General features: G+C 39.6%; 1 long non-coding RNA gene across 1 annotated transcript in view; it reads left to right on the top strand.

The window, feature by feature from the left end:
- The first annotated feature begins 824 nt into the window (after positions 1-824).
- The window catches only part of LOC128103760 (uncharacterized), a 44126-nt gene continuing 31555 nt past the window's right edge, over positions 825-13395 (top strand). The window contains exon 1 of the long non-coding RNA XR_008215770.1: positions 825-936. This is a non-coding gene — a long non-coding RNA (uncharacterized LOC128103760). The remainder of the gene's footprint in view (positions 937-13395) is intronic.

Genomic DNA, 13395 nt, shown 5'->3' with positions numbered 1-13395 from the left:
GAGATAAAAGGAGCCTTTACTCTTCATGTGAGGTTGAAAGCATGCTTTATATTAGACATTTTGTTACAAGAGCTAGGTTTTATAGTAGAAGGGACTTGAAACTTACATCAAGAAGAAATGGATGTTAGAGGAGATTTGGAGGTAAGGTAGTATGTGTGTTGATAGAATGATATCTTTATTTTGTCTTTGCTGCTCTTTAGATCAGAGATCATCAATAGTACTTTACTTGGCATTGCTCTTCTGTCACAATCTAGGACATTTAGTTCATCACTAAATATTATCAAAGCTATCCCCAAAATAGATCCTGCTGCTAGATATGGTGGTACCTGCTTTTAATCTAGTACTAAGGAGGCAGAGGTCAGCAAATTTTTACCTATGAGAGCCTAGCCTGATCTACACAGCAAATCTCAGGCCAATCAGAGCTGCATAGTAAGACCCCATCTCAAAAAACAACCAACCAATACTGTAATGTCTTGTCACAGGTAGAGCTGACATTTCAAGCATGGGAGCATCACTTCACACTAAAGTGATGTTGTAACTTCGTAAATGATGCCCACTGTGGTGATATTGTGTTCCCCCAAATATTGTGCACTCTAATACACTTATCTGGGATCGGAGAACAGAACAGCCACTGGATACAGAGGCCAGAAAATGGTGGCACACACACCTTTAATCCTAGCATTCCGAAGACAGAGATCCATTCAGATCTCTGTGAGTTTAGAGCCACACTAGAAACAGCCAGGCATGGTGACTCACACCTTTAATCCCAAGAAGTGATGACAGAAAGCAGAAAGGTATTTAAGGCATGAGGACCAGGAACTAGAGCTGGTTAAGCTTTTAGACTTTTGAGCAACATAATTCAGCTGAGATTCATTCTGGATGAGGACTCAGAGGCTTCCAGTCTGAGGAAACAGGATCAGCAGAGGAACTGGCAAGGTGAGGGGCTGTGGCTTGTTCTGCTTCTCTGATTTTCCAGCATTCCTGGCACCAGGTTTGATTTTATTAATAAGACGTGTTAAGATTCATGCTACAGCCCACTTCTTCCCAGTCAACTTTCTAAAATCTCTCCTAGCAGGCACTATTCTTAGCTTACAATAGTTCCTGTTATTCTTTTTAAAGGGCACAGTTATCGCTCACTATATTCCCACAAGGGCTGTGAATTCTCATTTCTCTTCTTTTTCTTTCTTTCCATTTTTTCCCCTTCCTTTTTTCTTTCCTTTCCTTCCTTTTCTTTACATAACTTTCTCCATTTTTCTTTTTTTATATTCACATTACTCTCACATGTTATATTCAAGTCTTAGTAGATTTCCTAATGTCCATATCCATTGACTATGTCAACTACATTTACACAGTCCATTCACAACAAACTACCTTCTACTGAATGACTAGAAGCAACAAGAATTTATCCTTCTCAATTACAGAGGCTATGCATTTTGTTCACATATGGAGCCTTCCTGTATCTTCACATGATGTTAGTGCTATGGGAACTCTAAAGCTTCTGTGGTGAGGGGACTGTTACCCTTCTTGAGGACTTCACACCCATGACCTAATTGCCTCTCAAGTGTGCTAACTGCTAATACCATCACATCAGTCATTAGACTTCTGAACATAAATTTTGAGAGAAACAAGGAATCAGAACATAGTGATATCTTAACTCAGATCATTCCAAAACCATGAGTAGACACACAGGTCACTGTCCCACATAATCAGGATTTTAACAAACATTAGGTTTTTCAGAGATTCTTTTTTACAGTCACACAAGTCATTCACAATCACCTTCCACTGTCTTTCTTTTGTTTAATGTTTTATATATATATATATATATATATATATATATATATATATATATATGTATATATATATAGTATATAATAGATATGTAGTATATTACATATGATAGATATAGTAAATATCTATTATGTAGTAAATATAATATATATTATTTTGGTTGATTTTTACTATTTTAGTATTCTATAGTGCCATGATAAGGGAAAGGCAAGGATTTTAGTTTGTTTTGTATTAACAAATGCTTGATAATTTTACATTATTCATTTATAGAAATAACTCTGTGGTTAAGAGTATGGATTGAATTTTTTTTTCTTTTACACAGAGAGGTGCATGGTCTTTATTTTTTTTTCATTTTTCTTTATTAAGAAATTTTCTACTCACTCCATATACCACCCACAGATCCCACCTCCTCCTGTCTCCTACCCCCAGCCACCCCACATTCCCACATCCCCCAAATCAAGGTCTCCCATGGGGAGTCCCCAGAGCCTGACACACTGTGCCTAGGCAGGGCAAAACCCCTTCCCACTGCACCAAGGCTGCGCAAAGTGTTGCATCACAGGCACTGGATTCCCAGAAGCCTGCCCATGCACCAGGGACAGATCCCAATCCCCCTACCTGGGTGCCCCCCAAATATTTCGAGCCAAACAACAGTCTTCTGTATCCAGAGGGCCTAGTCCAGTTCCATGGGGGCTCCACAGCCACCAGTCCACAGTTCATGGGCTTCCACTAGTGTGGCCGGTCATGCACATCCACCCATCATGATCTTGACTTCCCCCGCCTGCAGAATCTCTCCTGTCTCTCATCAACTGGATTCCTGGAGCTCAGCCTGGTGCCTGGCCATGGATCTCTGCATCTGCCTCCATCAGTCACTGGACAAAGACTCTATGATGACAGCTAGGTTATTCGCTAGACCAGTCACCAGAGTAGACCAGTCCAGGCACCCTCTGAACCACTGCCAGCAGACCAAGGTGGGATCATCCTTGTGGATTCCTGGGCTGATTTTCTAAAGGACCTGAGTTCAATCCCTGCAGCCATATGGCAACTCACAATCACCCATAACTCCAGTTCCAGATGATCCAACCATACTTTCTGGCCTCTGAGGGCTCTAGGCATGCAGACTGTGCACAGGCCTTATAAACATTCACACACATAAAATAAGAAAATTAAATAAATAATAAATATCAAATGCTAACTATTAATACAAGTATTAGAAAATGAATATTTCTTTTAAATGAGGATGTAAATAATGCACTTTGATTTTTAGCTATTTTGGTCAACTTTATTGAAATATTGTGTTAGCAACTTAGGTTGCTGTAACAGAATGCCTGGCAAGAAGTGATTTATGGGAAGAAAGGTGTATTCAGCCTACGTTTTGAGAAGGTATAGTGTATCTTGTCAGGAAGGTTTGGCAACAGGAGACTTCTTTATGACAGGGGTGTAGCTAGGTTACCTCACTTCATATCTTGGTAGAAAAGGAAGTGAAGAGTCAATACCAAGTAGACTCAGACTATAAAGACTCAAGTCTCTCTCTTTGATTCATTGCTATCAGTGAGGCTCCACCCACTGAAGCCTCCACACTCTCTCAAAACTCCAGCAGCTGAAGATTACTGTTCAGATGCTTGACCTTATCAGGCACATTGGAAACCACAGAAGTACGTACTTATGAAGTGTGCCTTTTATTTTAAGTGAATTTTGACAGTTGTACAGTCTTACAGTATTAATCACAGTCACAATGTTGGACATATTTATAGCCCACAATGCCCTCTTCTCCATCTGAGGTACAATCATTTCCTTTGTGCTTAGATCATGGCAAAAGTTAACAGCCTCCACTACTGTCTTCATTTCTTTAGAATACAAATGTCTTGAATTTTGTGTCTTTTTTCTTATTTACTTGATATTTACAACATGAATCTGCATTATGCTATGAATCAAATATACTTTCCTTTTTATGGATATGGCCATATGCATGTAGCACTTTTAAGATTCTAGTAGTTGATGAACATCTGAAAACTCTCATTTTGCAACTGTTACAAGTACCATTTCCCATCTATGTATGGGTCTTTGTATGGATTTAAGGCACATTTCCTTTATTGGAGGACCACTACTTTCCTATATGAAAACTTTAAAATTAAAGAATCATAATTGTCCTTCAAAAGATTGTAAGAGTTTGTATCTGTACTAAGATTCAGGAAGTGTTAGAGTTTTTGACACTCCTCAAAATTGAGTATTTTAAGCATTTTCATTTCTGTCTCTATTAAGTATTGCAGTACCTCATGATGAGTTTGCATCAGTATTTTTTTAATGAAAGATGGTGTTAAACCTCTTCCTTTTGAAATTCTCATGCATCTATTGTCTTGTGAGAAGTACTGTTCAAACTTCTTGACATGTTAGTAGTTAGAAATATAATTGGCACATAACTTTACATTTTATTGTAAGTTTCTCTGCTTATGGCTTGCATCTGCCTCAGAAATTTCTTTTTTTAAATGTTTTTTAATTTTATAATTAATTTAATTTTACATATCAGCCACAGATTCCCCTGTCCTCCCTCCTCTCACCCAACCCCCGCCCTCCCCCCAATTCACCCCCTATTCCTACCTCCTCCAAGGCAAGGAATCCCCTGGGGATTCAGCTCAGCCTGGTTGATTCAGTTGAGGCAGGTCCAGTCCCCTCCTCCCTTCACCTAGGCTGAGCAAAGTGTCCCAGCATAGGCCCTAGGTTCCAAAAAGCCAGCTCATGCCCTAAGGACAAGTCCTGGTCCCACTGCCTGGGGGCCTCCTAAATAGTTCAAGCTAATCAACTGTCTCACTTATCCAGAGGGACGGATTCAGTTCCATGGAGGTTCCTCAGCTATTGGTTCATAGTTCATGTATTTCCACTAGTTTGGCTATTTGTCCCTGTGCTTTTTCCAATCATGGTCTCAATATCTCTTGCTCATATAATCCATCCTCTCTCTCACCGATTGGACTCCTGGAGCTCCACATGGGGCTTGGCCATGGATCTCTGCATCCGCTTCCATCAGTCATTGGATGAGAGTTCTATCATGACAGTTAGGGTGTTTGACCATCTGATCACCAAAGTAGGTCAGTTCAGGCTTTCTCTCGACCATTGCCAGTAGTCTATTGTGGAGGTATCTTTATGGATTTCTGGGGACCTCTCTAGCCCTTTGCTTCTTCCTATTCCCATGGGATCTTCATTTATCCTGGTATCTCTTTCCTTGTTCTCCCTCTCTGTTCTTGTCTCTTTCCCTCTACCCTTGCCCTTCATTAGCCCCCCTCACATCCAGTTTGCTAGTGTAGAACTCATCCATTTCTCTGTCGATGAGCGATCCCTGTGTCTTTCTTAGGGTCCTCTTTACTAGGTAGCCTCCCTGGAGTTGTGAGTAGCAGTCTAGTCATACTTTGCTTTACATCTAGTATCCACCTATGAGTGAGTACATACCATGTTTGTATTTCTGAGTCTGGGTTAGCTCACTCAGGATGATTTTTTCTAGATCTATCCATTTGCCTGCAAAACTCATGATGTCATTGTTTTTCCTCTATTGAGTAGTACTCTGTTGTGTATATGTACCACATTTTATTTATCCATTCTTAAGTTGAAGGGCATTTAGGTTGTTTCCAGGTTCTGGCTATTACAAACAATGCTGCTATGAACATAGCTGAGCATTTGTCCTTGTGGTATGGATTGAGCATTCCTTGAGTATATGCCCAAGAGTGGTATAGCTGGGTCTTGGGGAAGATTGATTCCCAATTTTCTAAGAAAGCGCAATATTGATTTCCAAAGTGGCCGTACAAGTTTGGATTCCCACCAACAGTGTAGGAGTGTTCCCCTTGCTCAACATCCTCTCCAGCATAAGCTGTTTTCAGTGTTTTTGATCTTAGCCATTCTGACAGGTATAAGGTGGTATCTCAGAGTCATTTTGATTTGCATTTCCCTGATGATTAAGGATGTTGAGCAATTCCTTAAATGTCTTTCAGCCATTTGAGCTCCCTCTGTTGAGAATTCTCTGTTTAGCTCTATAGCTTGTTTCTTAATTGGACTGTTGGACATTTTGATGTCTAATTTCTTAAGTTCCTTATATATTCTGGATATCAGCCCTCTGTCAGATGTGGGGTTGGTGAAGATCTTTTCCCATTCTGTACAATGTTGCTTTGTCTTGTTGACCATGTCCTTTGCTCTACAATAGCTTCTCAGTTTCAAGAGGTCCCATTTATTAATTGTTTCTCTCAGTGTCTGTACTACTGGTGTTATATTTAGGAAGTGATCTCCTGTGCCAATGCATTCAAGACATAATTTCTTTTGAAGATATGAAGTTGATAAAGTCAAAGCCATGGTTTTTCTTTTAGAAGTCCGGTCTTTTGTGTCTTATCAAAAAATTTCTCACACAATCTGGTGCTAAAGTAGCTTTGACATTTCCCTGTTTGTTTTAGAATTCTAGTTATATGTATACATATATTTAATATACCTTAATATAAGTACATTTTTAGGTAAAGTGCAGGTTTATTTAATTTTATCTGCTGTGACTATCCACTTTTTACAACACGACTCATTAAAATACTGGTATTTTCTTAAATAATTCCCTAGGAGTTAGTCATGGTTTGCATGTGAAATGTCTGCCCCAAAAGCTAATGTTTTAATGGTTTGATAGCAAGGTGGTAGATCCAGTTACTGAGACACAGTTACATCAGAAGAGCTCTGACATAATGCATTTATAGTTTGGTGTATTGTTGAGAGGTGATAGACTATTTGGGAATTGAAGACTAGCAAGACGCTAGGGGCAAATTCATGCCATCTGGTTCATCTTTGGGCCCATCCCTTTTACTCTGGTTCTTGTCTATTGTGTTTTGTTCTTACACATGCCTGTGATATTCAGCCTGGCCTCAGTGGTAAATGCCTGCAATCAGAGCACTTGAGAGGAAGAGGAAGAAAGATGCTGAGTCTGAAGCCAGCTTAGTAGACTGCAGAGTGAGTTAAAGGCAGCCTGGGGAACATAGTGAGACCTGACTCTGAGAAAGGAAGAAAGAAAGAAAAAAAGAAAGAAAGAAAGAAAGAAAGAAAGAAAGAAAGAAAGAGAGTAAAAAGGAAAGAAAGCCGGGCGGTGGTGGCGCACGCCTTTAATCCCAGCACTCGGGAGGCAGAGCCAGGCGGATCTCTGTGAGTTCGAGGCCAGCCTGGGCTACCAAGTGAGTCCCAGGAAAGGCGCAAAGCTGCACAGAGAAACCCTGTCTCGAAAAACCAAAAAAAAAAAAAAAAAAAAAAAAAAGGAAAGAAAGAGAAAGAGAGGGGAAGAAGACGGAAGGAAGGAAGGAAGGAAGGAAGGGACAAAAAATCAAGGACAAAAACTACAAAGTGTGAAATCACAAGGCTAAAGTAATTATTTCTTCTGTTAGTTGTTTCTCTCAGTGTTTTTCATAGATATGAAAAGTCAACTATTATGATTTTGTTGAAAATCGAGTGTCTTGATAAGCCTATTTCTGGATCTTGTATTCTATTGAGCAATTAATCTGTATTATTATTATTCATACTGTAGTATTCTAGTATTCATTATATAGGAATTCACTCTATAGGAAACTTTGACATTGGTTAGGAAAAACTGACTATCTCCGTCATTTTGAAAGATTTTCTGTTACTATCCATTTAAATTCCAATATTCATTAAAAATCAAGCTGCTCATTATTTGTAATAGCCAGAACCTGGAAACAACCTAGATACCCTTCAACTGAAGAATGGATAAATAAAATGTGGTACATATACACAATGGAGTACTACTCAGCAGAGAAAAACAATGACCTCATGAGGTTTGCAGGCAAATGGATGGATCTAGAAAAAATCATCCTGAGTGAGGTAACCCAGACTCAGAAAGACAAACATGGTATGTACTCACTCATAAGTGGATAATAGATATAAAGCAAAGGATAACCAGACTGCTACTCACAACTCCAGGGAGGATACCTAGAAAAAAGGACCCTAAGAAAGACACAGAGATTGCCCAATGACAGAGAAATGCATGAGTTCTACATGAGCAAACTGGATGTGAGGGGGGCTAATGAAGGGCAAGGGTAGAGGGAAAGAGAGCTTAGGAGAGTGTGAGATCCCAGCTGGATTAAGAACAGAGAGGGAGAACAAGGAAAAAGAGACCATGATAAATGAAGACCCCATGGGAATAGGAAGAAGCAAGGGGCTAGAGAGGTCCCCAGAAATCCACAAAGATACCTTCACAATAGACTACTGGCAATGGTCGAGAGAAAGCCTGAACTGACCTACTCTGGTGATCAGATGGTCAAACACCCTAACTGTCATGATAGAACTCTCATCCAGTGACTGATGGAAGCGGATGCAGAGATCCACGACCAAGCCCCATGTGGAGCTCCGGAAGTCCAATGGGCGAGAAAGAGGAGGGATTGTATGAGCAAGAATTGTTGACACCATGATTGGAAAAAGCACAGGGACAAATAGCCAAACTAGTGGAAACACATGAACTATGAACCAATAGCTGAGGAGTCCCCAACTGGACCAGGCCCTCTGGATAAGTGAGACAGTTGATTAGCTTGAACTGTTTGGGAGGTCCCCAGGCAGTGGGACCAGGACCTGTCCTTAGTGCATGAGTTGGCTTTTTTGAACCTGGGGCCTATGCTGGGACACTTTGCTCAGCCTAGGTGAAGGGAGGAGGGGACTGGACCTGTCTTGACTGCATCTACCAGGCTGAGCTGAATCCCCAGGGGAGTCCTTGCCTTGGAGGAGATGGGAATGGTGGTTGGGCTCGGGGGAGGGGAGGAGCGGGAGGAGGTAGGACAGGGGAATCCATGACTGATATGTAAAATTAAATTAAATTATAAAATAAAAAAAGAATAAAAAAGATCAGGCTGCTGATTTCTAAAAAGAGAAAGAACTGAAGAGTCTGCCAGCATTCTGAAAGGAAGGGCTGTGAATCTCAGGGTTTCTTTAATTATTGAACCTTCCAGTCTGTGATGTAGTACAATAATTTTCCATTTAATTACTACACATTGTTTCATTGTCCATGTAGGGATCACACATGTAGACTAGCAATCTATCATTAAATGTTTAGCAGTCACAAAATTATAAATACTGTTTTAGTTGCATTTTTTTAATTCTTCATTATAAACATCTAGTGACATAATTCACTTTTTCATATTGACTTTATATTCTGTTGGATTCATAGGTTTGTATATTTTATTCTAAATGCCTTCATACTAGGCTTTTCTTTTTAGGATTTTCTACATAAATAGGAAATAAATATAGATTCACTATGCATTAGTTTCCTAGGCTGTCATATCAAAGGACCATAGACCAGATAGCTTAAAACAACAGAAATTTGTCATCTATTTCAGAGTGGAGGACAAAATTAAAAACTTTATTTTGCTCTGTACTTTTTGAAAGTTATGTAGGAGAAATCACCCAGTTCATTCTTGTTACTGCAGTGTATATTTATCTTCACTATTTAAAGGTTTTGATTGGGGGAAGCTAATCAATCCTCCTTGGGATTTAGTATGTCACTAGACATGAAACCTACAATCAGTGTAGAGAAAGGAATAGAAAAGTTTAAAGAATCATTGGCCTGTCCAGTTGTGTACCTAGTGCTAAGTAACATAACGTAAAAGAAGGGAAATAAAAGGAAAACAATGTGTCATTCTAACAATAAGTTTGCTTTTCAAAGGTGTACAAGCATTTGCAGTGTAAACATTTTCTCCCTATAAAACTCAGTCACAGTTTTAAAACGTTGATAAACTCAGTTACAGGAAATATCTAATACCTTATTACAGGCACTGATTCATATGCAGATGCTCACACATTTTATGAAGGATGGAGTTTGTGTTGGCCAGCTTAAGGATATGTAAATGAAATATCAGAATCAATTAATTTATAAAAGGAAAATATTTATTTCAGTTCACAGTTTGGAGGTGGGTGTTTCAGCCCCCTGATTAAATTGTCTCATTGCTTTCTTCCTCTGACAATTGAGACTATGCTAGAAAGAGCTCAAAGGAGAGCAAACTGCCCACCTCATAAACCAGAAATCAAAAGAAGAAAGAGAAGAATCAAGATGCTACAATACCCAGAGAGAGAGAGAATGTTCTGGGTCACCTAGGGGCCTCCAATGGCACTTCAATTACTAAGGTCCATAACATCTCCCAAAGGTACAAATTGCAAACCAAGTTCTTATAACATGTGGACCTCTGGTTGAAACGTATCTAAACCATGAACAGGTCTTACCATTCTAAAAGCCTTTCAGCCTTTGGAAGCATCCCTGCATCATTCTGTCCCAGAATGCATGCATTACAGTATCTTTCACTCTTTGATTGTGAGTCTATTTGTAACATCTCATTCTGTGTTGAGTTTTTAATGTGTTGTTCTCAGTGTATTCGTATTTTAATTTTCTACTCTTTTCCCCTTTATTATATCAGCTGACCTTCATATGTTGGTGGATTGGAACCACTATCCATGCAGAATTCACAGCAATTACTGCTCTGAGTGTTAATAAGTATTTATTTTCATTTTATTAGCAATGATGTTATACTGAGCTACAGAAATGTGTGAATTGATAATGCGCCTCCAAAAAAACAAGCCTTTGAAAAAGTTTCCAAAGGCCCAAATAAATACAGCTAGCTTCTTTTAAAATTCCTTGCTAAAATAAACAAATAGAGGTTGCTAAGGCAATTTTTCAGTTACAGTGACAGAGCATGAAGAATAAAGAAATGTGATACACTGCCTACAATTTGTAGGTGAAGATCATTCTAGGAGATCCTAAATACATTTTTATTGTGTTTACTTTGCTTCAAAAGAATGTCTCAGAGCCCTGACTTAGAATAACTATGATTCTTTTTGTTTTCCCTGGAGATACCAGATAAATGCTTGTAACAGACAGAAGCAGTTTGTCCGATGACCTAAGACCACACTCTGATGTATAGGTTACCAAGAAGGTTATAGTTCTATTCAGGTACAGGCCTTCAAGTCATGTATGTGAATAACAATTGGTCTTGAAAATCAATAAAATGCAGTACTTGTGACAAAGGTGTTGGGACTGTAAGATATCAACATGATGGCTGGCCTTGGAGCACTGAGCTGTTAGATGTGAAAATTTCCTTCCAAATGAACTGCTTGATTATCTAGTCTGTTTTTCCCCCTACTGGCAACAAAGATGCTAAGGTATCAATCAATAAGATGCTTCATGGCCAACGTCCAAAGACTGTGCTAAAAAACACATGATACTTTTTTTGATCATGAAACAGACATTAGTTTTCAAATATAGTTGCTAAGAAATGAAACCTGGAGGGATTTTTGGTTTGCCCTCTGATACCAACTCCTGTGAGGTCATTATTGAGGCTTTTTAACCACATTGCATATTAGTTTTGTAATACACATGATACAAAGGACAATGTTGAACGATTCCTGAGGGGGTGTGATTAACTGACATTTGCGAAATGCTTTAGAGAGAGAGGTGCCATGTGAGAGCCGAGGGTTAAATGTAAACCAACAGGGAACTGATGGGTCCCGCATCTGAGTGCAATGCCGGAGACATGCAAATAGCTCGAAGTGATAACAGTGACAGTTGGAATATAAAAATGAAAGTTCCGTACTCTGGCAACTAATCCAGAACTCTCAGGGCATACACGTAACTAATTATCATAACTTTGTCCTTCAATGCACACTGTAACAAGCTGGAAGCTTTATTTTGATCCTTCTTTTCAGTGGTTTGGCTCCCAACCACAGAGGGAGAGTACAAATCATCCAGTCAATTATCCATAATAAGCACCATACACGGGAACAATTCTTCAAAGCATGTGTTCAAGAGAAACTGAAGGAACACTGGAAACCAATACGAGATAGACTAGACATGCCCCACTTCAAAAGAGAGCAATGGCTTCTTTTTTTTTTTTTTCAAATACTTATTTTTATTTTCCATGAATGAGTGATTTGCCTGCATGTGTATAAGTATACTGCATACATATACCCACAGAGGAAAAAAAAAGGTGCCAGATGCCCTGAACCTGGAACTGGTGGTTGTGAGCTACCATGTGAATGCTGGAAACAGAACCTGGATCCTTGAAAGGACAGCAAGTGCTCTTAATGACTGACCCATCTCTCCCCCTGCCCCCCTTTTTTATGAGACAAGCTTTCTCTGTGAAGCCCTTTCTGTCCTAGAACTCACTCTGTAGACCAGGCTGGCCTTGAACTCAGAGATATGCTTGCCTCTGCCTCCCCAGTGTTGAATTTTAAAGCATGCACCATTGCCACTCAAGCTAATTTTAAGTTTATCTCTGTGTATGTGTGATGAGACATATATATGTGTGTATGATTGTTTGTGTTTGACTGTGGGCACAAACCTGCCATGGCACACCTGTGGAGGTCAGAGGAGAACCAATGTCAGCTGTCATCTTTCTCTCTGAAGCAGAGTCCCTTGCTCACTTCTGTCTATCCCCAGCTAGCTAGCCAGTGAGATTATGAGCTGTTCCTGTCTCTGCCTCCTATTGGCCTGAGGAGCAAGGGCATTTTAGATGAGTGTAACTGTATCTAGCTTTGTGTGGATGTTCTGGGGTTTGAACACAACTCCTTACGATTGTATAGTAAATGATGTGTGTATATCATAGACCTGAAAGCTCTGGAAGTCATTTTTAGATATTAACATAGGCTATAGGTTGGGTATGAAGTATTTCTGAAAAGGTCCTGTATTGAAAGCTTGGCTCTGAGCAGATGGATCTGGTCATAGAGAGGCGATTGAATGGTGAAGGCTCAGACACAATCACTAGACCAGTCCACTAATGCTGTCGTAAGTTAGGGGAATTACTGAGAGGTGAGGGAAAATGTCTGAGGTGCCGGTGGCTTTTACAGTTCAGGACTTAGATCACCAGAGACATATACTCAAGGCTAGATTGCTTGGTGTCCTTCTTCAATGTTTCCATTTTTCTCTGCTTCCTGGAAGCTATGAATTAAACAGTTCTATTCCACCATGTGCTCCCTGACCTACTAATTCTCCTTTACTGCAGGCCCAAAGCAATGGGGCCAGGGAACCATGGACTGCAGTCTCAGAAGCTGTGAGCCACAGTAAACCCTTGCTCACATAAACTCTTGTTTGTCTTAGATATTTGTCATGAAATGTCTAACATAATGAATTAAAAACTGCAACACATTGTCAGTCTGTGTATTAGGTCTAAGTTAGCTAAGGGAGAATAATTTATATGTAGTTCCCAGAGTCTTGAGATAATAACAACTTGTTGCTTTGTCTCTGAGAGAAGAAAGAAGTAGAACAACCCATAGGTCAGTATCATCCCCAGGGAAGCACCATTTGGAAAGTCCATTTGTTGTGGCAGTTAGAGTTAGTTTGTTCGACCTGAGAGTCCCTCCCTCCTGCCTTCTTCCTCGATTTAAAAATGGTTACAGTCATTACAAAACGTAATTCAGGATAGACTGCTTGCCTAAACATATAGGAAGCCCTGTTTAATTCCCAATGCCATAAAAAATATAGTCTGAAATAAAATGGTTTTAAAAAGCACACATGTCAAAATATATGAAATGAATAAAACAACAAAAAGGCTCTCTATAACTTTGGCCATATGCAAAGATGCAGTAAGGAACTGGTTTTGATGAAACAATTCT

Source organism: Peromyscus californicus, unplaced genomic scaffold (assembly GCF_007827085.1).
Source record: "Peromyscus californicus insignis strain IS unplaced genomic scaffold, ASM782708v3 Scaffold_8__1_contigs__length_139910024, whole genome shotgun sequence".
In the NCBI taxonomy this organism is placed as follows: Eukaryota; Metazoa; Chordata; class Mammalia; order Rodentia; family Cricetidae; genus Peromyscus; species Peromyscus californicus.
The sequence above is the reverse complement of the archived record's forward strand: the minus strand, read 5'-3'. Positions and strand labels throughout refer to the sequence as shown.